Below are 22,957 nucleotides of genomic sequence, written 5' to 3'. Positions count from 1 at the left end.
ACGGTAGGCGGTAAGGGTTTACCGGTATTTTACCAGTACCGGTAAACCCTTACCGCCTTACTACGAGGTCCCTTTGCGGGTTGGTACATTAACGCCTGCTTTTAGCAGGCGTTAAAAAACGAACCCGCAAAGGGACCAGGGTGCTAATTACGGTACCGCAATTTGCGGTACCGTAATTAGCGCCTTCCCCATTCCCATTATGCCCTATGGGGCCAAAATGGGAATGGGGAAGGGCAATGGAGGAAGGAGGAATTACCGCCTTCCCAACCTTGGAATAGGGCGGTAATTCCCCTTTCCTCCAAGGCGGTTCCGGTAAATTACCGGCATGAACCATGGCGCTAATAGCGCCATGGTTTACCACCTACCGTGTAATGAGGCCCTATGTTGCAATATTAGAACGTATCTCACATAAAGGCAGGACGAGATTGGGTATCATTTATTGAAGCAGTTCCTTTGCACCTATGAGTCTACCATTTTTTTAGAATTGCATTTTAACCAGGCATACCACCACCAGTTGTATTATGTACCTTTTAAAGTCTGCGTTCTGGAAGCCTTATATGAATTTATATTTATTTTAATTAATATGTTGATATCTTATTTTTATATGTTATATGAAAATTATCGCCCATCTCTCAGTGATGTTATAGCAAAGATCTCGGGCATACTTCTACTATACAATAAGGGTGACTAGAGGGATAACAATACTCTTTCTAGCATTCAAACAGGTTTTAGGGAAGGATTCGTAACATCAGAACAACTCTTTACATTTTATATTCTAGTTATCAATGATGGCTTGGAATGAAGATGCCCATATTTGATGAGCTCCAGACTGCCTTTGACAGTGCAAATATAGAAAACAGTTGAGGACACTAATATCTGGGCACTGACGAATCTGAGAATGTTGACCCTTCTCCCATATAGAAAGCCCTTTGCCATGGGGCCGGGGCAGTTTTCCATCATTGCTGAACTTCCGCCCAGTCCACTCACAAGTACGATCATACTGCATCTTAAAAGTTGCAAACAGACCCTTGTCGAAAGAGCGAAGATCGTCCAATTTGACCATTTCCCAATTGACATCTGCAGCAAAAATAAATCCTTCTGGATCAAACGAGCACGCAGGCTTCTCTTGCAGATGCATTAGGCACTGACAAATTGGCAAACAGAGATCCCAGAGTCTGATAGTCTTGTCAAGAGATCCCGAAATAAGTGTGTCATCAACGGGCGCTATTGACAAAGCCACAACCCTCTTACTATGTCCTGGGAAGTAGTGAATGTATTTATTGTCATGGAGAGAGAGGTATCGGATTGTGTCATCAATCTTGTTAGAGCTGTAAATGACAGTATTGGCAGCATGTGTGTATCGGATGAGGTCCACCCAATATTTCTTACTGAAGAGAGTCCTCTTTGGCTTGCCCTCATGGCAGTCGTAAAGAACGATGGAGTCGCCGTCACTGCTGGATATCACAGTTTCGCCGTTTGGGCTGAAGTCAAAACAATTGATTTTGTCGGGATTCTTGCAAAAAACCTTGGCCACACGAAAGCTGCGCAGCACATTATCGGTCAGCTTCATCTTAAGAACAGTGAATAAAGGTGCCGAGACCTAGGAGAGGCCAACGACGGGTGCAGTGGTAACCCCAGGGAGGCTAACCGTGTTTACAGGGCAGTCTCCGGGCCCCAGACAGCCAGGACTCAATAACAGTCTCTGGGTGCCCCTATTGTATGAGAGCGATGGGGCTCTATTCTGGACACGCCTGAAGGACTGGCACGAATCGCAGGAGGCCACTAAGCGCGCTCCAAGTCCATGAAAACCCCGGTCCAAGGGGTGTGAAACTTATTGGGGCATAGAAGGCCGACCTCCAGCGCCCTTTTCTCCAGATCGGGCCTGGCTTTGCTTCGTAGCCCGCCAATTCCAGTGTGTCACAGTGAACTCTGTTCTCATTGTCTCCGCCCACCTCTAAGCAAACCTTTAACAATTACACAAAAAAACAAAAAGACACATCTTCATTACAATTCATAACCCAAGTATTCTGAAACATTCCTAAAAACAATCGACAATTAACAGTTCACACATCCTCACTTGATCCATACTAACCATATCATACAGTTCATACAAAAGATAACCAACCCCATACCTCTACAAATCCTCCTTGTTTTGAACTACCTCATCACTCCAAGGGAAAAGAATACATTCGAGAAACTTCATACTGGCTAATACTAAACTAACTTTTCCCCCCCATTAGGAGCATCCCCCGCCAATAACCATTTAGATTTATCCATGTGAATTCCAAGGTAGCAGTATCTCACTTCTGCCAAAAATCTACACAACACCATCAGGTGAAATAGTGACTGCACCACCCCTTCTCCACAATATCTACAAATTGCCTCCCCTTTGCCCAATTGTTGCCTCCTCAACTGAACCTCTCTCGTCAATAAAATGTTAAAGCATACTCTCATAAAAAGGTACCAATAATGTGTAGAGGGGAATTTTTGTAAGTACCTTGGTATTTGGGTTATTAGCCTGTTTCCCAGATCTAGTTCCATGGCCGAATCATTACCCTTCCTATGTTCTTGAGTAAGTATCCAATCACTCTCTTTTAGTTTCCTCTTGGCTTTCAATGGATTCCCTTTCAACATTTCAAGTGAAATGCCATTGTGTCTAAGATTAACTTCACATTTCTCTTTCCAATTTCCCACCCATTTGTCCCTCGGTTTTGAGCCCTCTTTGCTCAATATTTCAAATGGGGTATATTGTTCTTAGCCACACATTTCCTAAACAATGATATTGACTTCCATGTTGAAATTGACTCCCACGACTGGAGTCCAAGCTCGAATAATATGACAGCTACTGGCAGACAGTTTAACAATCTTAATACCTTTCACCAAAAGTGGCCCTCTAAAAGGTCCCAGACTTTCCATGAGGCTCAACAAACCTTCAACCCCAAAAGTAAGATTCTGAGCCATCTTTTGTATATAAAAGGTGATTATAGGGCACAATAAGAAGGTTCCCTATTTCAGGTACAATGGTCTCCCCTGTGCGGCTAGGGGTTTTGCTTTGGCCCAGAGATTTCTCAAACGCGCTTGATCATTCACATTCCTGTTTAACAGTACTCCTAGGTAAGTTATTGTTTCAACAACCTCAAGGCGTTCACCTCCTATTTACCATTGGTATGTACTCCTTTGTTTTCTATTTGCTGCCGCCATCACCAAGATCTTTGGCCTTCACTCAGAGTCCGTTTGTTTCCAAATACAATTGAAAGGCAGTCAGCCTGTGCTGGAGTCCTATATGCGTTTGGTCAATAAAGACCAAATCATCTGCGTACAAGACCCAAGTCACCTGAATGCCATTGATTTTCAGGGGAAAAGCCCAGACTATCTTCCAAGAATCTCCCAGATCAGCCTTATATTGGTTAAACAAGAATGGGGCCAAGGAGCAACCTTGCTTTAACCCCCTAAAACTAGGTATTTTAGCAGCGAGGGATCTCTGTGACGTTAGTCTCACCTGTACTGAGGTATCGGTGTGCAATTCTCTAACAGCATCTACCAGGTCAGTCGGGCACTTTCTTTCAATACGTTTGTTCCAGAGCCTGTCCCTGCTCACCCCATTAAAACCCTGCTCAAGGTCCATGAAATCCCTATAGTTGTTTGTCCTGGCTTCCATGGCCGGAAGCTTCAAGAGGTTCAGCAGGAACAGGTTCAGCGATGTGCCCACACCTTTCACAAATCCTGTCTGCTGAGGGTCAAGGCACTCTACCTTCTGGGCCCAACCATTCAAATTTCGCAGCAAGATTGTTGTAAACAACTTTCCCAAAACGTTAGGAAGGGAAATCGGGCAATTGTTTTTAGGATCTTCCCGATCTCGATTCTTAAAAAATTGGTATGATTATTGCCTCTCTACAAGTTTCCAGGATGCGTTTTGTGGCCAAGACCTGGGCAAACACTCTTACTGAAAAATCAGTCAAAAATTAAACATTTTCCTTTAACATATGCTCAGCCACTCCATCAGGACCTGATGCTTTAGATGTACTCAGCCCTCTAAGCATCATCCCTCTCAATACTGATTCCTCAGTTTCCTCCCCACTCGCTGTGTTTGAATTGGGGTTCAAGCTCACTTCACAAAAAATGTGCTATAAAAGCCAATCCACTTTTCCTCCGAAACTTGGGTGATCATAAGGGAGCAATCAAGACCTCTGCAGTTATTCAGCAAGGCCCATAGATTTGTGTTCTTCAAACATGCTTCTTTCAGAATTTGCTCTGCATCATACTGTAACCTTTTTGCCTTAGATTCAAGGAGCCAATTTCGATACTGCTGCTTCCTTTTTTTTTTCATTTCGATAAGCATGTCAGGAGGGTTTTCTTTCCTTAAATTCCTAATAGTCACTCATGTTTTTCTTTGCTACCCTAACCTCTTTGTTAGTGACATGGAGAGGGTGGAAATCAGGTTTCCTAAAATCCCCAGACTTTACCTTATAGCCCCTCAGAATCCAATCATAATCGAACCCCCTAGGATGATCCGTCATGTATTGTTCAAAACGTGCCATCATCTTTGGGATTTCATACAGTGTTACCCTCACCTGGTCTCTGCAGGGGTGTTGGGGCACGGTTGGAGCCCTCCCTGGACTTGGCTCCCTTCCATCGGTTCTCTCCCCAGCTGCTGAAAAGTCAACTGCTCTGGATGCTGGTACTGCGCCTCAGAGGAGATGAGAAGCAATGAGACTGGCATGGTGATGTCGTGATTCCCCTCTAACCTTTCGTGCCAGAATGAAGTGAGCAAGCGTTTGCCCATGCAAGCTCACCTGTTTTTTCGTAATGATGGGCTCTCCGTCCTGCTTCTTGTAGCAGGGGCGCTTTGGGTGGACCATGTTGCTTCACAGGCTTGTGGAAGTGACAACCGAGACCGGCTGTGACTGACCACTTAGAAGGTGAGTGTTCTTAGCAATGATTATCGTTTGTATTCTTATCATAATGTCCTTTGCCATGATTATAGTTTGTAATTCTTGTAATGTCTTTTTTTCTCCACTATAGGTGTGAAGATGGCTGCCCAAAGTCGCAGTGTTTGGAGCGAGTCCAGTGATTCCCCAGAGGTTGATGAAGCCTTAGAATTAGATGGTAAATTGGCTGACAGGGTAGAACGCTAGGCTCTGGTATGGCGCGGCCGATCGTTAGTTATTTATGCAACGTCTAACCTGTTGTGTTCTTTTCTCTTGCAGGAGAAGTCCGGCGATGTCGAGCAGAGTCCGCGGCTGCAGGATGGAGGGTTCTGCAAAGATGAAGAATGGAAGACAAGCTCACGTGTAGCTGGACGTCTGCAACAGGTGAGAAAGTACTCTAACTCCGATGACTATGTGAATCAGGTAAGATACGATGCGCTGCAGACTATGGAGTGCAGGAGACAGGTAAGGTGCGCCTTCAGCGATGGTGTAGCTGGAATCAGGTAAGATGCGCCTTCAGCGATGGAGTATCTGGAGTCTGGAAGATGCGCGACGAGATGATGAGCAGGAAGACAGGTAAGGATGGCGGTAAGCGTTACGCTGCAGAAGGCAAACCAACGCGAAGCATCTGTATGTGAGCGGGTTGGACTTAAATAGGCTGGCCCCGGCCCCTTCCTTTGGACCTGCCTTGTGGCTCCACCTTGCCACTCCCATAAGTTCCTGCACATGCTCTTCAATGATCTTCTATGGCCACGCCCGGCCCTGAAGCACATGCTCTTTTTTATGAGCCTGGTGCCAGAGGCACCAGGACTGAGTCAATTTGGACCCTGTAGGTGATAAAGACATGGGCCCTTGCCGAGTGGCAATGACATACAGTTTTATTCAGAGTCTATTCCGGCCCCTTGTTATCTCAACAGAATTAACCATTGTTTCCACTAGCTCAGCTCCCATCGCTTCCCAGCTCCCTGCTATTAGGTCATGATCATTTGAGTTTGTCCGAATGACCTCAAATTTTCCAATTATGGCAGCAATACTCTGAGACAAAACAGTAGTCTATGCAAGGACTTGAAATCCTACTTCTCCAAGTCGTTGCCCCCAGTATATCCCCTTTTGGTTGCCCATTTAGTATGAAGATTATGGGACCCTGCTTCATTAAGTCATAACAACACTTTCTCCCAACCCCAATTTATCCATAACCTCACCAAAAACATCCAGATAGTGGAGAATAAAATCATCAGATACAATTATCTGGGGATTCTCTCGAGTCATAAGAGCATCATCTATTAGTGACACTATACAATTTATCACAGCACAGTAGATGACATATTGACTCCAATACACATTTAAGAGGACAATAACCATTTATTTTCTTGTCACAAGGGAGATGTCTTTCCAACCTTGTCTTTTGCACATAAGGACAGGGGTTTACAGATAAAGTTGCCCTAAAAGCCCTGCCCATTTTAACCAATGTCAGCAAACCCGAATATGGACGTCCCGAGTCCCCCTTTCCAGCTTCATTAAAAAAAAAACAGAGTACCCTTCACAAATTTGTTTGGCCCTCAAACAAGTCTCCTGGAGACAAATAAAATCAAACTGATTCAAGCACACATTTTCTGTTTTAAAAATTTCCAAAAAACCTCTTGCATTCCAAGAGACTAGTTGGAGAGTTTCCTCCTCCTCATTTTTCTGGCTTTAAAGATTCCAAGGCCCCACCAATGCAGCAGCCAACCAATCCCAATTTTGAGCATTTCCACCCTCCATTAATGATTCTGGCTCCCGCATTCTGTGACATTCACTAGCCACATGGCTTCCCATAGTGATCATTGGTGGGCAGCAGGCTTACACACTTTTAGGTTGTTCTTTAAGGTCTGCACTCCTCCTGGTGTTGCCTACCCCAAAATGAGTTTTCAGCCCCCCTACCAACTTAGTGTCCATTAATACTTGATTGCCAAACGTAATCCGAATTTGGTTGGAGTATTTGGGCTTGATTGCTTGGCCAACCGGGTCTACACCCTTCCGACTATTATACACCAGTCCCCTGTGTGTTCCTGAGTCAATATACTCTCAAGCTGAGGTACGTAGCGCACAATTCTTTTCCAAGTCCGGATAGTTACTTAATTCAAAGGCCAATGGAAGCAAATCATTGCTGAGTTCCAATGTCGTCGATTTTATCGCCCTAGATCTCAAATGCAAAATTACTGGGTCTGTGCAGCTCTCATCCATGAATTGGACAACTTGAATGTCTTCAGTGGTGATTGTTCTTGGTCTTGGGACGTGGTGTAATAAAATAATCATGTTGAATTTAGAATCAAATCATCCTTCGCAGGTGTCAAATGCTCTATGTATACTGAATTGAGTTCCTTCTCACTACATCGTGCCGGTCTCATTGATTCAAACATTGGTTTCTCAGTTTTCATTGAATTTTTTTCCACTTTCTTAGATGTAGGGAACCTCTGGTTGTTGGTTGATGTCATCTGGCCCTTTGGATATACTTGCCTAAAAGGTTTCTTTTTCTCAAACCTTGGCTTTTTCCCAAGGTCTAATCTCTTTTCTTCCATGGTCTGGAACCTTGGAGATTGCTCATTACTGGTTATTTCTTTCTCAAGGGATTCGCCACCCAGATATTCAGAATTTGCAGATCTTGTCAGTCTATTTCTGCCAGCTCTGTGCTACGCGCATGTTCCCATTTCTCAACCTCTTGCTCTTCTTGTATTATTTCTACCAGATCATTCACGCAAGAATCTGACATTACTTCAGGGCCAACGGTTTAACATGAGCTCTGCTCCTTACTTAATCCTGCTGGTATTATTGGGAGCCGCGTTTGTTTCTGTACTTCACTTCACACAGCACCTCTTTTTTGGGCGATTCACATTTGGAGGCTGCAAGATGGGTGGGGGTGTTAGCAGATTTCTCAAATTATCTCGACCCATTTGACTTTTGTTTCCCTCCTATTTTCATATTTTTCATTTTTTTGGTTTGAACTTGCAGAGGGGCTTTATTCAGGGTTCCCTGTCTCCCTCCTACCAGATCTACATTTTCAAAAATAGAGAACATGTTTGCTTCTAGGATGCTTGTCTGGCCTTCTGGGTGAAGGAGGCCAAGGGTTTCATTGGATTTCCCCTGCTCCCCCTGAAGCTCAGGGCCCCTCCATTCCCTCCTATCATCAATGCTTACACCCATTTCACTCCGTTTTTCTCATCCGGCTTTGTAGATCTTTAAAGTTGTTCCACATTCATTTACAGTCTTCAAGAACAGCTGCCATCAAGGTTGACTTGTCCAACTCTTCTCTTCTTGCCAGGTCACATAGGCGATTTTGCCAATTTAGTGATTACTCTGCTTCCTTATCAAGACGTTGCTGAACCTTTGCTACAAAGCCCTCCAGATAGCTCATCTTAGAATGTGTCATTGCTATTAGGGTAGCTTGATCTTTCAGAGAATCGCTGAGGGCTTCATATAATTTACTGAAGGGTGCCAGTGGCATTGTAAGCGTTGCCATAAAGGTGTTTTGTAGGCATGCCAAATCTGTCTTAATATGCACTCTATTCACCTTTCACCCAAAGCAATATAGGTATCAGAGTTTCTATGGGCCTCATCAACTTGTTTCGGGGTGGAGTCTTGCTCTATGTGTTGGGTTCTGATCTTCCCGTCTCCTTACAGCTGAAACGTTTTTCCACGCAAAAAGAATCTTCATTTGAGTTGTTTAGCTCCAGGTTTGGGTTTAACCAGGAGTCTGTTTTGAACCTTTCTGAAAAACTTGCCAGGCTCAGGCGTTTTTGCTTTTCAATTCTTGCCGTTCGATTTAAGATATCCTTTGGCAGACGTGCCATCAGCATTAATGATTTTGATCCTTCCAGCTCCACCTGATTATCTCCAACTTCAATTTCCCCATCTCTTTCAGCCAGCTCTTGTTGTGTTATCAGGTTTCCAGCATATGTAATGAGGCTACCCCGAAAGACCTGCCCAATTGTATCTCATCAGGGTTTTCATCAAAGTCCTCCTGCAATGGTTCCTTGGTTGCCCTTATTGGGGGTATAACTATTGTACAGGATGGCCTATTTCTATTCTTAATTTGATAATTTCTTGATCGTAGATTCTCAACTTCCACAGAGCTGCTGAGCTCTAAATTTGTCATAACCAAGCTGACCTCCGACAGCTGATGTACTTGCTTTACAGAGCCCAAGCTGACCTCTGACAGCTGATGTACTTGTTTTACAGAGCCCAGCCTGTCCTTTGGTATTTCAAAATGCCTCCTTGTTCCATCCGAAGTCTTTTCTGGGATCTGATCAGAAAGAGTCTTAAAAAAACTCCTCAAAGTTACTGCCGGTGACTGCTCCACATTGGAGACTTCTCTTAACAGTTCATCTGAGAGGGTAGCCTCTGCGAAGCTTAGGCATGAGCTCATATCACGAGGGAGCTGAGACTTCTCCCCCTCCACATGCTCTTCGCGCTTTGCTTGCAAGCGGGTCAGAGAGGCTAAACCTGACATGGGAGCACCACACTCACCCACACGTTGAGCCACCTCACCTTTTGCTAGCGTTGCGGCCTGAGCTGAAATATGACTTCTTTGCCAGATTCACAAGTTCCTGCAGCAGTTGGCAATTTTGCACACTGACAAGCCACAACACTGTAACACTCTACACACTCCATGAACCAGGAGTGTTGAGGCAGCAGCAATCCCCCCAAAAATTTGAAATTAATAAATGGAGATGGTAGAAAGACTCCTGGCTCCAACGCAGTACACCATAACACACTACACATGCCGCTATTAATAGGATCATAAATTCCTGTTTCTGTACTTTTGTGAGTGTTTTCAATCACAGTTCCCACACATCCAGATCTTGTCCCCCAACTGCTCCACTCCCTGGAACATCACTTGCATTTGGGTTTTCACCCCCTCTCAGAATGGCTGTAGAACTGGACATTTCCTCCAAATTTGTCTAGTCCCCTACTGCCTAACATCCCCTCCAACACTGATCAGATGCCTGGGGGAAGATTGCATGGATCCTATCTGGCGTGTAGTGCCATTGTAAAAGGATTTTAATCCACATTTCCTTCATCTGAATGGAGCAAGTTAGTTTTGGGATGATTCCCCACAGATAAACCCCAATGTTTCCTTGAAATTGTCTCTGCTAGGGTTTTTCCCCCCATTTATTCATGTAGTTCCACTGGATAAGATCTTCCTGTTTATTACAAAATCTATAAAGATTTGATACTAAATTCTTTGACCCGGTGTGGGTTGTTTTATATTTTTTCAAATGGCGTCAGCAGTCTTGTAGCTGACTCCTTAATAGCTGGGGTAGTCAATCGGTGTTTCAGTTGGTTATATTTGACCTGTCAAACCAATCTCTTGTACACAGTTCTCAGAAGTCTTAAGGGCCTGTCACTGGTACATATCCCGTATCATTTGACAGCCTACTCTTTCTCATTTCTTGAATGCCCCCTTTTCCATCCCTGGCCGAAATTCCAGGTTCCCAAACATAAGCTAGAATTAGGATGGTTTTACCATGAGCGTTCTTCGTTCAAGTGCCTTGTCCCATACTTCCACTCCAACCCCAATTATCTCAATAATGTTAACATTAGGATGTCTGTTTTGTTTATTTAGCCACATGAGCCCTTGGACTGATGATCCTGCTGCCGCCCAGTCCTGCCGTGCCCAAATGTAATGTAGACCTTTGGCCGACCATTCTCTCATAACCTGTAGCTGTGGCTGCCTCATACCTATGAAAATGTAGTGGCCCATATCTTGATCGCATCTTGGAACACCAAGGATCTCTGTTCAAGAGCCAACTCTATTCAAGGAAATTAAGATGGAAAAAACATGACCCTTCTTTGACACTTGCAGTTTGCGTGGAGGAGTGTTTATGATATGATATGGCATTTGTAACGCGCCTATACACAAGTGTTTCAAGGCGCGACGAGGCAGGGAGGGGGGAACAAGGGGAAGACAGACAACAATCCTACTAGGCCAGGTGTCATTCAGACCGCGCAAGTGCAGGGGTAGGGGGAAGGGAAAAAGGGGAAGGGGGGGTGCAGTACAAATAAGTAGAATAGAAATAAAATAATAAATAAATAGGGCCAGCTGGTGGCAAGTGCAAGGTAAGTGCAGACAAGTGCTGGGGGGTGGGAGGGGCTGTAGTGATACAGAGACAGTCCCCCAGTGCAGGGGTTGCCAGGGAGGCAGTGCAAGTGAAGAGTGACTGGGCCCAGGAACGAGGTTGGTGAGAGTGGCCCAGATTGCAGAATCAGTGCAGTATTGGTGAAGAATTTAGCAGGGGAGAGGGCGAGAGAAAGCAGAAGTGAAGAGGAAGGTTTTGAGGTGCTTCCGGAACCGGAGATGGTTCTCCTCAAGTTTCAGGGAGGCAGGAAGGCTGTTCCAGAGGGAGGCCCCTGCCGCGGAGAGAGATCTACCCCCAGCTCGTTGCTTCGAGAAGCGGCTGACCCTGAGGGAGTTGGAGACGGAGGAGCGTAGGGCTTGGGAAGGAAGATATTTAGGAAGAGAGAGTTGAAGGTATTTAGGCCCCAGGCCCCAGAAGGCCTTGTGGACAATGCAGAGGGTTTTGAACTTAATCCTCGCAGCCACCGGGAGCCAGTGTAGAGATTTCAGTCCTGGAGAGATACGGTCCCTGGGCTTAAGGCCAAGGACAAGTCTCGCTGTTCTGTTCTAGATGAGTTGCAGAGGGCGGAGAGTGGAGGCAGGCAGATTATGATAGAGGCTGTTACAGTAGTCCAGCTTCGAGAGAACCAGGGCTCGGGAAACAGTGAGCTTCTGGGGGAAGGGGGGGAAGGAGAGGAAGGGAAGAATACCTCTGAGGAGGTGCAGCTGGTAATGTGACTTCTTAGAGACGTCAGATATATGAGGAGAGAAGGAGAGTGTGGAGTCGAAGATGACCCCAAGGTTTTTTGCCTTGCAGGTAGGAGCAGGAAGAGGGCCAAGAGAGGCCGGCCAGAGAGCTGCAGGGAAGGAGGGAGTGGGTGTGCCGATGAGTAGGATCTCAGTCTTACTAGCATTAAGGCAGAGGTCATTGGCAGCACACCATTCCTGGATAGCAGACAGTCAGAGATGAGGGAGGGAGAGGAGGAGGGAGAGGAGGAGGCCGAGGGTAGCCTGAAAATGAGCTGGGTATCGTCCGCATAGCACTGAAAGTTGGGGCAGAGGGCGGCGATGCGGTGGGCAAGGAGTGCCAGATACTGGTTGAACAGCCAGGGAGAGAGATTAGATCCCTGGGGAACGCCACAGGTGGAGAAAAAGATGTCAGAGAGGAAGGACCCAAGTTGGACCTGGGAGGGTCGATTGGAAAGGAAAGAGGTCAGCCACGCCAGAGCCTGACCAGTGATACCCAGGTTCTCACGGAGACGGTTGAGCAGGATGGCATGGTTGACAGTGTCAAAGGCAGAAGAGAGATCGAGCAGAATGAGAACACACGGAGTGTTGGAGTCGAGGTTCAAGAGCAGGTCCTCACGGATATTCAGGAGAGCAGTTTCCTTGCTTCTGGCCGCTCTGAAGCCAGATTGATGGTCATGGAGACTATCAACAGCTTCAGCATGGAGGTTAAGCTGGGAGATGGCCAGTTTCTCCAGGAGCCTGCCCAGGAAGGGAGTGATGGAGATTGGGCGATAGTTAGCCGGACAGGAGGGGTCGGCAGAGGGTTTCTTAAGGAGAGGGTGCACAAGGGAGTGCTTGAGGGGGGAAGGGAAGACTCCAGAGGCGAAGGAGTGGTTGCAAAAGTCAGCCAGGGCAGGAGCCAGGGAGTCGATGTGGTCCTTGATAGTTTTGGAGGAACAGGGGTGAATCTGTTTAGACAAGACTTTCATAGATCGGACTTGTCTGGAAACCTCGTCAGCAGAAAAAAGGGGAAAGGCAGAGAAGGAGGGAGGAGGGGTGGCTGCAGAAGGGCCAGAGGAAGAGCAGGGAAGAGAGGGGGGGAGGTGATAGGAGGAGAGTGAGGACAGGATGTCCTGAGTTTTAGAGATGAAGTGGGAGGCCAGTGCAGTGCAGAGGGCCTGGGAGGGGACAGGAGAGGTAGAGACTGCAGCAGGGTTGGCAAGCTCCTTGCAGATTTGAAAGAGTTCAGCCGAATTGTTAGATGCCGCAGAGATGCGGGCTTGGATAAGGGCACTCTTCTTGGTGAGAACAGAGAGACGGTATTGCCTTTGGAGCAGGCGGCAGGCCAGTTTGTCAGAGGATGAACATGAAGCACGCCATTTCCTCTCTGCCACCCTGCACTTGCGTTTAAGGGTGAAGAGATCCGAATCATACCAGGAGTTACATTTGGCTTTGGGCTTCAGGCGGATTTTCATGACAGGGGCAAGGATATCAAGAGTATCAGATATAGCAGAGTGGAGCAAGGAGAGGGCTGTGTCAGGGTGGGAGTCAGCCGAAGGGGGGGGGAGCGAGAAGGTGGCAGCGAAAGCCGCAACTGACACGCGCTTCATGGGTCAGATGACCGAGAAGGTAGGTGGCAATGATGAGGGTGGCTTTGCCTGTGGGGTAGGGAGGGTGAGGTGGAAGGATAGGAGAAAGTGATCACTCCAGGAGAGAGGAGTGGAGAGAGGGACAGAGAGGGGAAGGTCAGAAGAGATCAGAGCATCAAGAGTGTGCCCTGCAGAATGAGTAGGCCCAGACAGGAGAATAGAGAGTGAGAGAGAGTCGCAGAGGTCACGAAAGAGTCCAGTGGGGGGACAGGAGGCATCTAGGTGGATGTTGAAGTCACCAAGAAGTTGAGTGGTAGAGGACAGGAGTGAGGAGGAGAGGTCAGCCCACTCAGAGAGGAAGGAGGAAATTTGACCAGGTGGCCGATAGATAGTAGCCACGGTAAGGGAATGGCTAGGAGAGAGAGAGAGAGAGAGAGAGTCGGCAGACAAGACATTCAAAAGAGGAGTAGGTCTGCGTAGGAGTGACAGTGGCAGGAATCCACTCGGGGAAGATAAGGGCAACACCCCCCCCCCCCCCTGCACGGTTGGGCCTGGGCACAGAGAGGATCTTGTAACCTTCAGGTAGGAGTGTGTCAAAGCTGGTGACAGAGCTGGCTGTGAACCATGTCTCAGTGAGACCGAGGACGTCAAGGTCCAGTTCCTCAAGAAGGGGACAGATATCGGAGGAATGCTTGATGGCAGAGCGAGAGTTAAGAGTGGCAAAGTGGAGAAGGTTGCCATCCTTGAAGGACTTCCGGGGAGGGGTACAGATCAGAGGTACGCCCTGCGGAGGTGTAGAAGAAGGAGGAGGTGAAGTGGGAATGCGAGAGGGGGCAGGGAGGGAGGGTAGAGGCAAGGTAGCCGAAGACAGGGGGGGGGGGGACAGCAGGGGAGGAAAGGAAGTTGATGAGGCGAGGGAAGCGTCTATCAAAGAGGTGAAGGTTGGCCTGAGGGCCTTGGACCAAGACGGTCCCATTAGCGTAGACATTAATGATGGCCTTAGAGGAGCGGAAGGGGGCCAAGAGGACATCCCAACGGGTGCCACCATTAATGGGAGAAGAGGAAAAAGGAGAGAGCACAGAAACCATATGAAGGGTCCATAGGTCAGGTGAAGGCAGGAAAAAGAGGATGTCAGTGAGAGTTTCCTTAGAGCAGGCACTAGTGTAGGTGTCAGCGATAGGGAGGCCTGGGTTGGAGACCAGGATGTCCTTTTTAAACTTTTTCCTACCAGATTTAGTGAGGAGAGCAGGATAGTCAATAGAGAAGCAGTTAGAGAAGATAGGCGAGATAGAGAGCACCATGGAGTAGGAGGGAGTGTGGGGGCGGGAAGACAGACGATACGAGAAGCACGCAGGCAGGACGTGATCGGCAAGCCCAAGTTTACCACATTTCAGAACAGTAAATGAGTATTAGGTACAGAGGCCACTTAAGTTAGAGAATCCTGCAAGGGGAGAAAAAACCCAAGTATACCTCAACTGTGGGACACAGTGAGGTGAAGACACCATGCGAAGGAAGAGACCAGGTGTAGGTGGGGTGGGCCGCGCGAAGGTGGAAATGGCAAAGTACAGGCGCCTTGCGTCCCCTGTGGACACCTGCAGACACACAGGGAGCTGCAACTGAAGGAGTCGCCCTTGGCCTTGGGGCCCTTAGCCGCAGGGGGCTGCCCCAAAGGGTGGAGTTATAGGAAGAGGGAGGAGAGGAAGGGGAGGGGGGGTGTGGGCGGGCAGGGAGGCGGAGGGAGAGGAGAACCAGGAAGTGGGAGGGGAAGGGGAGAGCAGGCACAACAACGCGCTACGAGCGCAGATTAAACTTTTCTTTTTTTTATTTAAAAAACAAACAAAATCTACTCACGGATGCCGAGGCAGGGCTTCCAGGCCTGCAGTTCCCTCGGGGCCACCGGCGACCGCTCTCCCACGCTCAGCTACACGAAGAGATGAAATATTTGGTGCATAATGTATGTAGTAGGAAAGTCATTTAAATTTGTACATGTTTGAAACATAACATTTAGAGGAACAATTTACTTCGCTTCAGTAATATAAATAAATCAGTAATACTGTTTCTGGTGGAGACTGCTCATTTTTTGTTTAGCAGAGCCGTGGCAAAGGAATTGTCCACCATGCCCACGGAGGTCAAAGTACCCCAAGATTCTTGGTTATTTCCAGGGTAAACGGAATGCAGTCATCTTGCTAGTCCCCAAACATTGTCTTGAACAGAGTGAAGGAGGCAGGCCAATCTCTCATGCAAGAGCAGACACATCCTCGGATTGGCTTCCGAAGTGACGAGATGCTGGCATCGATGTAGAGGACACTTTTTTCCTGTGTTGAAGATGGGACAGTGCCCTTTGCTAAGAGCAAGTAGGTGCTGTTTATGCACGTTTTATTTGAGAGAGAGCAGCAAGCTGGGCTGCTATCACGGAGGCAGCGGCCCAGTGCTTTAAGTGGGCCAGAGCTAAACAGGGCTCAACCCTGGAAGTCTCAAAATGTTGCCCATGAGCCAGGGCTGTGCTGGGGCTCCCTGGCTTACTTCTCCACAGTTACATCACTAAAAAGAAGAGTGACACTGATATCTACTGGCAAAGAGCAATACTACCATATATGTTTAGAATTGCAACATGAGTTAAAAGAATTAGTCTGTTTTTAAATACAGAAGTGAAACTTATAAGGGAATACATGGTTTGATTTTTGGAGTACATTGTCTTAAAGTACCGATCTTACAATGGCTTTATTCGTAAGAATCATGGATTGTTTTCAAAAAGAACTATAGGATTGCATGGTGCACTGATCTTTTGATCTGATGTTCAATTTCTTTTTTTTTCACTTACATTTTATTGAACATTTTCCCAAAAAAAGATGCATATCAATAAATCACTGACAACAACCTCAGAAAACCGCAAATCGAACCCCCCTGTTCAGTAACAACCGAATACAACTGGTTAATAATGGAGTCTCGGATTCAAATCAATCAGGGACCAAACACGCTAAAAAAGCTGACACAGCGGGCTCAAGCTGAAAGGAAAAATTAAATAACAGACACTGGAAGGCATACACATAGTGTGAATCCATCTATGCCAAAAGGACTCAGTCTCATCGATTCGTGGAGCAAAACCACCGTCCAGTCTTGAAGGAAAGTTCATAGTATCATGAGTCAAAGCTGAAAATTTCTTTTAAGTAAAAATCGTCCAGAGCTTGGCCATCCAGTCCGATTTTACAGGCAGCAAGCAGCTTTTCCACTTCTGAGCCAGGGCCATTCTCCCTGCTCGTAGCATGGCCTGAACCACCCTGGGTAGGGGAGCCGAGACCGCTTCTGGGGACGGTATGCCAAAGAGGAGTTCGAGGGGGAGCAGTGGCAGAGAAACACCCGTGATCGCATTAATCCAGGTCCGAAGGTCTACCCAAAATATCTGAATAAAGGGGCATTCCCACCATAGATGGAACCATACCCCTCGTTGGCCACACTTCCTCGGACAGACTGAGGACACACCAGGGTACATTTTAGCGAGTCTCTCTGGCGCGAGGTGCCATGCGTGTATCAATTGTGCTCCATCGCTGCTGTGTACAAGGAGCCTGAGAAAAGGGATTTAAAAATAGCTGCACAAGTAGTTTCTTCCACCACCTTCCCTAACCTAGCCTCCCACTGCTTCATGAACATCTGCCTACTCTCCACTTCCGCTGTAATTAAGACATTATAAAATCTAGACAGCGACCCTCCTCCTTGATGTGGATTCAACTATGATTTTTTTCTAGTGGCATAAGGGGTCGGGCCAGGTCTTCCACCCATTGGCTATCAGTCAGGATCCCCTTCACCCGAATATAATCAAAAATTGACATCGGCGAATCCCCCATGGCCTCCGGCAGGATGGCATACTCAATAAATACACCCTGTTGGAAGAGCTGCGCCGCACGTTCCAGGCCCACATCCGACCATCCCTGCGTCCCACGCAGATCTCTTTTGCCCAGGTCAATCAGGGGACCCCACAGAGAAGACAAGGGAGAGGGCCAGGAAGAGAGCAGAGTTTTCTTTGTCGTCCCTCCATAGCGCCCACAACGCAGACAAGGTAGGATGATTCCTAATCTTACTTGGAAGGTCCTTGCTAGGGGACCACAAGCGATCTCTCACTTTTCTGGGGTGAACTTGAACGTCTTCGATGTAAGACCAATAGGTTCTCATGTCGTCCTTCGAATGCCCCAACATTACTTTTACTTGAGCTGCCTTGTGGTAGAGCCGGAAGACAGGTAAGCCGAACCCCCTGTACGATCTCGGGAGCGTCAAGGTCCCGTGCTTAACTCTTGTCTTTTTCCCATTCCAAATAAAGCGCTGGACCATCGAATGGAGGGATCTGAAAAAAAGACTGGGATGGCAATCAGGAGGGCAGAAAAGAGGTAGAGGAGCCGAGGCAAAAATATTCATCTTGACTGAAACCATACGACCAAACCATGAGAGTCAAGGGAGCCCATTGAAGTAAATCAGAATATATCTTGGCTAGGATGGGAGGATAGCTCACTTCAAAGAGGAGGAACAAGTCTCTCTGGAGAAGAACCCCCAGGTAGGATGTAGTCTTGCGCTCAACTCTAATACCCCCCAATGACTCCCTCCCTTCAACCTCAGCACCGGATCTACCCATTGGCATCAAACAAGATTTCCCTGTGTTGATTTTCAGCCCTGAAAAGAGACCGAACGATTGAATCAGATCTAGGTGGTTTGGGAGCGAAGTTTGACGGTTGGTCAAATACGCCAGGACATTGTCCGCAAATAAGGAGAGTTTAAAATCGAGATCCCCCAGCGAACTCCCGTATTCCCTTGGTGCTGCCTTATAGCTATCGCCAGGGGCTCCATTGCCAGAGCATAGAGAAGGGGTGAAATCGGACATCCCTGACGGGTCCCCCCTGGAGAGCGAGAATGGGGCTGAGACTGTCTCATTCACTGCCACTCTGGCCGTTGGGCCATTGTACAGGGTTGAGATCCAGCCACAAAATCTAGTCCCCAAACCCATCGTCTGCTGGACCTTGCCCATGTAAGCCCACTCAACACAGTCAAAGGCCTTCTCTAATGACAGGAGATACGCCTCTCACCTGTAACAGCTACTTCATGCATCAGATCCAGTGATTTCCTAACGTTGTCCACCCCCCTTGCCTCCCGGGAATAAAGCCCACCTGATCTCTGTGCACCACCAAAGGGAGATGCAGGGCCAGCCTATTAGCCAGAAGTTTGGCCAAGACCTTCACATCCGTGTTGAGTAGGGAAATGGGGCTGTAGGATTGGCACTTTTTGGGGTCTTTTCCTTTCTTCGGGATGACTACAATACGGGCTGAGAGCATCGATTGTGGGAGTTGGCCTGAATCTAAGATATATTGAAGAGTTTAGACAGGAATGGAGCAAGGACGAGGCGAAAGGAGTTGTAGAAGACGACCGTGAACCCGTGGTCCCCCGGTGTCGTACCTGCCTTCATAGAGCTGATAGTATCGATCACTTCCTGAGACGTAATGGGTCTCTCCACAGGTTCCAATTTCTCTGGGGGGAGGCAGGGGAGTGGTATGGAGTCAAGAAACCCATCTATATGCGCTCCATCCCCACCGTATTCTGTACTGTACAGGTGTTCATAGTATAAATGGAATTGCTCCGCAATCCCAGGGTCATCCTTACAGCTCGCCCCACCCGGAAGGACCAACAAATCCCCCCCCCCTATTATTTCTAAGCTCCCGAAGCCTGCCTCCAGGCTAGAATTTTATCAGCTTAATCCCCCTTCTCCATGTATCTTTGCTTAAGAAAGGAATGTTTCCTCTCCGTTTACCCAACTAACAGAGAGGAGAGTTTTGCCTTTAATTGTTGTAGCTCAGCCCACTTGCCCGGGAACATCTGGGACTTTAGCTTGCCCCCTGGTTGTATGGCCTCAATCTTGCCCCTGAGAAGCTTCTCCTCCCTGCACCTCTCCCACTTCCTCATTGCTCCCAACCCTATGAGGACACCCCTAATTGTGGCCTTAAAGGCCTCCCAAACTCCCGCTGTCCCCACTTACCCATCATCATTGATTTCGAAAGAACTCCTTAATGGAAGTGAGGAGGGACTGGAATAGCTCTTTGTCTTTCAGCAGGAGATCATTGCAAGTCTACCTCCCGGGGCCAGGGACTCGCAGCGGAATCCCGAACTGAACCTTACCTAGGTCGTGGTCTGACCACAGAGTCACTTCCACCCTCGCTTCCGAGATCCTCTCGCAGAGTGATTTGTCGACTAGGATGTAGTCAATTCTAGAGAATGACAAATGGGTTCTAGAAAAAAATGTAAATAAAGGGTTTGGCCCACACGGGCCGAATGAGAATCCCGTAGCCCCAACTCGCCATTAGTGCTCTGGAAGGAGATTGCTAAACGTCTCTGCGTCAGATAATCCATGTAGGGCCGATCGGATTTCCTGTCTCAATCTGGGTGTAAAACCATATTAAAATCCCCTCCCACCAAAAGGGTGCCCTCAGTAAAGGTCATTATTTTGGACTTCACCTCCAACCAAAAGTGATCTTGGGCTTTGTTGGGGGCGTAGATAGAGACTAGAGTCACCTTGGAACCCCTCACTTCCCCATTGACCATTGTAAAACGACCCTCTGGATCCCTGCTTTGGGCTTTCGGGGCGAAGATGAGCCTTCAAAGAAATCACTATTGCCACCCCCCCTCTTCTTGGCTTGGCAGGACGCATGAAAGACCCTTACAATGGTCAATGGGGAAGTGAGGGGTTCCAAGGTGACTCTAGTCTCTATCTACGCCCCCAACAAAGCTTGATTTTCTTGGCTTAGCTTGACTTACCTTTTAGGGACAGTTCCCCACCCCTTGCCCAGTGGGTTTCTTGAAGAAAGAGAAAATCAAGCTTCAATCTGTTAAATTCTTTCACAAACGGGGACCTCTTCTAGGGAGAGTTGAGACTATGGGCATTCAAAGAGCCCCGAGTCAACAAGAGACTTGATTCAGCCATCATGTGAGCAGTAACTAAGCCCTGCTTCACTCGGAGTGCAATCTCCTCCAAGGTCTCCCACTGACTGATTCGCCACTGGTCCCCCAATAAACATATCCAGCTCCATTGAACAGAGACTCCAAACGGTTGATACAGTTATACCCTTTACCCAAATGTAAGAACCCCCCTCCCTCCCTTTTCCCCCAAGTGCCTGAATTACCTGCAACATTGAATCCGACACATGACCAGGCCACCAGAGATCACCTCCACCAGGGCGATTAACAACAGAAAAAGACCACAACATTGTGAGCCCCCCCAACATTTAAAACAAGGCCAACTGTATCCTCCATTCCCACCTCCCTCCCTTCCAGTAAGCATCATTGAAGACAAACAATATCCCCCATGCCGGAGATCCATAGACCGGGGTACCTCCCTAGCAACCCGGGCAGAACCCCCTGGACAGAGCCTCACTCCCATTCAATCCAATCCAGAGCAGCATGGATACAGGACCAGATCAAGGGGCAGGCTGTCCGGGAGAGGAAGGCACCACCTTTCTGAACTTTCTATGGCCTCCGACACAGCGCCTTTTCCACAAACTTGTTGGCATTACGAGGCTCCAACACATCTTTCCCCCTTTTCGCCTCTCCATCTCCCGGGGAGGGGTCCCCCAGAAGTTCCTGAGTCACTCTCTGTATATCGTCCTCCATAACCAGGGAGTATTTGTAACCTTCAACCTCAAACAAGAGCGAAAATGGATGACCCACCTGTATCTCACCCCTCTGGACTGAAACCACTTCGTTTAAGGACTGCATAGCCGCCTGCGCGACAATTTAAGGGCGGACAGGTCTTGGTAGATCGAGACTTTGGAGCCTTCCCAATCAATGGGACCCTTCCTCTGTGAAAGCTCTAGAATCTTGGCCTTTTCGGAGTAATAGTAATAATCTGTGGGCTCTGTCAATTGTTGGCTCACTGGTGTTCCCCTCAAAGAGTTTACTTACAATCGCATTTACTATTCTAGTGATATCCGCTTGAGTCTCTCCTTCAAGATCAGGAACGCCCAGGAATCTCAGATTACATCGCCGCACTCTGTTTTCTAAGTCGTCCAGGTTGAGGGCGACTTTCTCCTCTCTATTTCTGATAGACGCATATCAAATTGAGTTTCAAGGAGGTCGACTGAGGTTTGGTTAGCTTCCAGGGCTTGGACTCGGTCGTCCACAGAGTCCACTTTTTGTCACAGGAGAGTGGCGAAACCTTTGCAGGTATTTCTCCCAGTCCATCAGGGGGGAGGGAAGGCGTATCGGCAGAGACGCCCCCGGGGACCTCAGGAGAGTCTCAAGGGAGACCGTGGGACGCAATTGGTGAAGAGCGGGCCCCCCGAAGCAAAGCTGGAGATCCAAGAGACTGATAGGACTCCAAAACACTCGGGCTGCCCCCCGCATTGAAGGGGGCAGCTACGGCAAAAAGTCCAACACACCCAGCCGCAGGAAGGCCAGAGACCCCTCCCCCACCAGGGGGAATCCTCAACCGCTGCAGAACCACCAGCAGGAAACGGGCCACACACAGCTTCCCCAGTAAGCGCGGCAGGCTCAGGTATCCCGACTCCGCCAACGACCGGACTTTCACTCAAAAGGTGCCTGGGGGACCGCACAACTGCTGGGGGGGCGGAGCTCCTCTGCTGGGGGCCTAAGGAGGGCTCAGACTCCTTTTTAGCTGCCCTGGGGAGGAGATCAGCAGAGATGCATCATCACATCTCGGCGCCCCCTGGTGGCTCCTCAATTTTATTTTTAAATATATTTATTTTGGTTCATTTTTATAACACATGAAATCTATTTAATACATATAGTAGAATTTATTTTGTTTCATTGAATGTATAAAAACTCGCTTGGACCACTCCTTTAATTACACTGGCCCGACCTCTTAAAGATTTATTCGATACTTTGGTTTTGCGGCTGCACCAGGCCTTTTAGAGCCCCCATCTATTTCATATCCCACTTAAAGCACTGCAGCTGCCACAGCATAGATGCTTGAAAAGCTAGTGGGGAAAGTCAGCATCTGACCTGCGCAACTGTGGCGCAATATGCTCATAACTCGAGCTCTGGTATCTGTATCCGTGCTGTAATTTCTGAAAAAGACCCACTCCGGGAATGGGTGTGTCTTTTCTTTGCCTCTTCCTCATTCTTTTTTTTTTCTTTGAAAGAAAAAAAAACTGTTTTTTTACGTTAAGAAAAAAACTTTTGTTTCAAAATTTCATTCCATCAAATTATAACCAACAGTTAATACGCTATTCGCATGGCTAAGTGTCAATGGAAGCACTAGGCTCGAAGGTCCCACATTCCGTCAGATTTGAAGACGTAGATAACAAAGGGGACTTCAAGAGCGCATTTAGGTAGTTAACAATCGCACAGACGTGTTTGACATTATTGCCAGAAGAGATCATACACCACCAGGTGGTCATATCCCCATCTAGGGGTTCGAATTGCCCAAGATGTAAAATGCCTAAGTCACGAGTTGCCAAACATTCCACTATTAGATGTTTTAGTGATTAGACAGCTTCCTCATTCTCTTCTGAAAAGGGAGAGTGATCTGAGCTTGATCAGGAGTGTTCAAGAAAGTATGTTTCCATGGAACATGTTTACTCAAGGCCAGGAAAACATTTGCCACCTGATCCCACAGTGCCTTGTGG

General features: G+C 47.7%; 1 pseudogene; it reads right to left on the bottom strand.

The window, feature by feature from the left end:
• Window positions 1-775: 775 nt before the first annotated feature.
• On the bottom strand, window positions 776-1,570 carry LOC138480579 (WD repeat-containing protein 82 pseudogene; annotated as a pseudogene).
• Window positions 1,571-22,957: the final 21,387 nt, after the last annotated feature.

This window comes from Ambystoma mexicanum, chromosome 5p, assembly GCF_040938575.1.
Source record: "Ambystoma mexicanum isolate Mex_15411 chromosome 5p, UKY_AmexF1_1, whole genome shotgun sequence".
Taxonomy (NCBI): Eukaryota; Metazoa; Chordata; class Amphibia; order Caudata; family Ambystomatidae; genus Ambystoma; species Ambystoma mexicanum.
The sequence above is the reverse complement of the archived record's forward strand: the minus strand, read 5'-3'. Positions and strand labels throughout refer to the sequence as shown.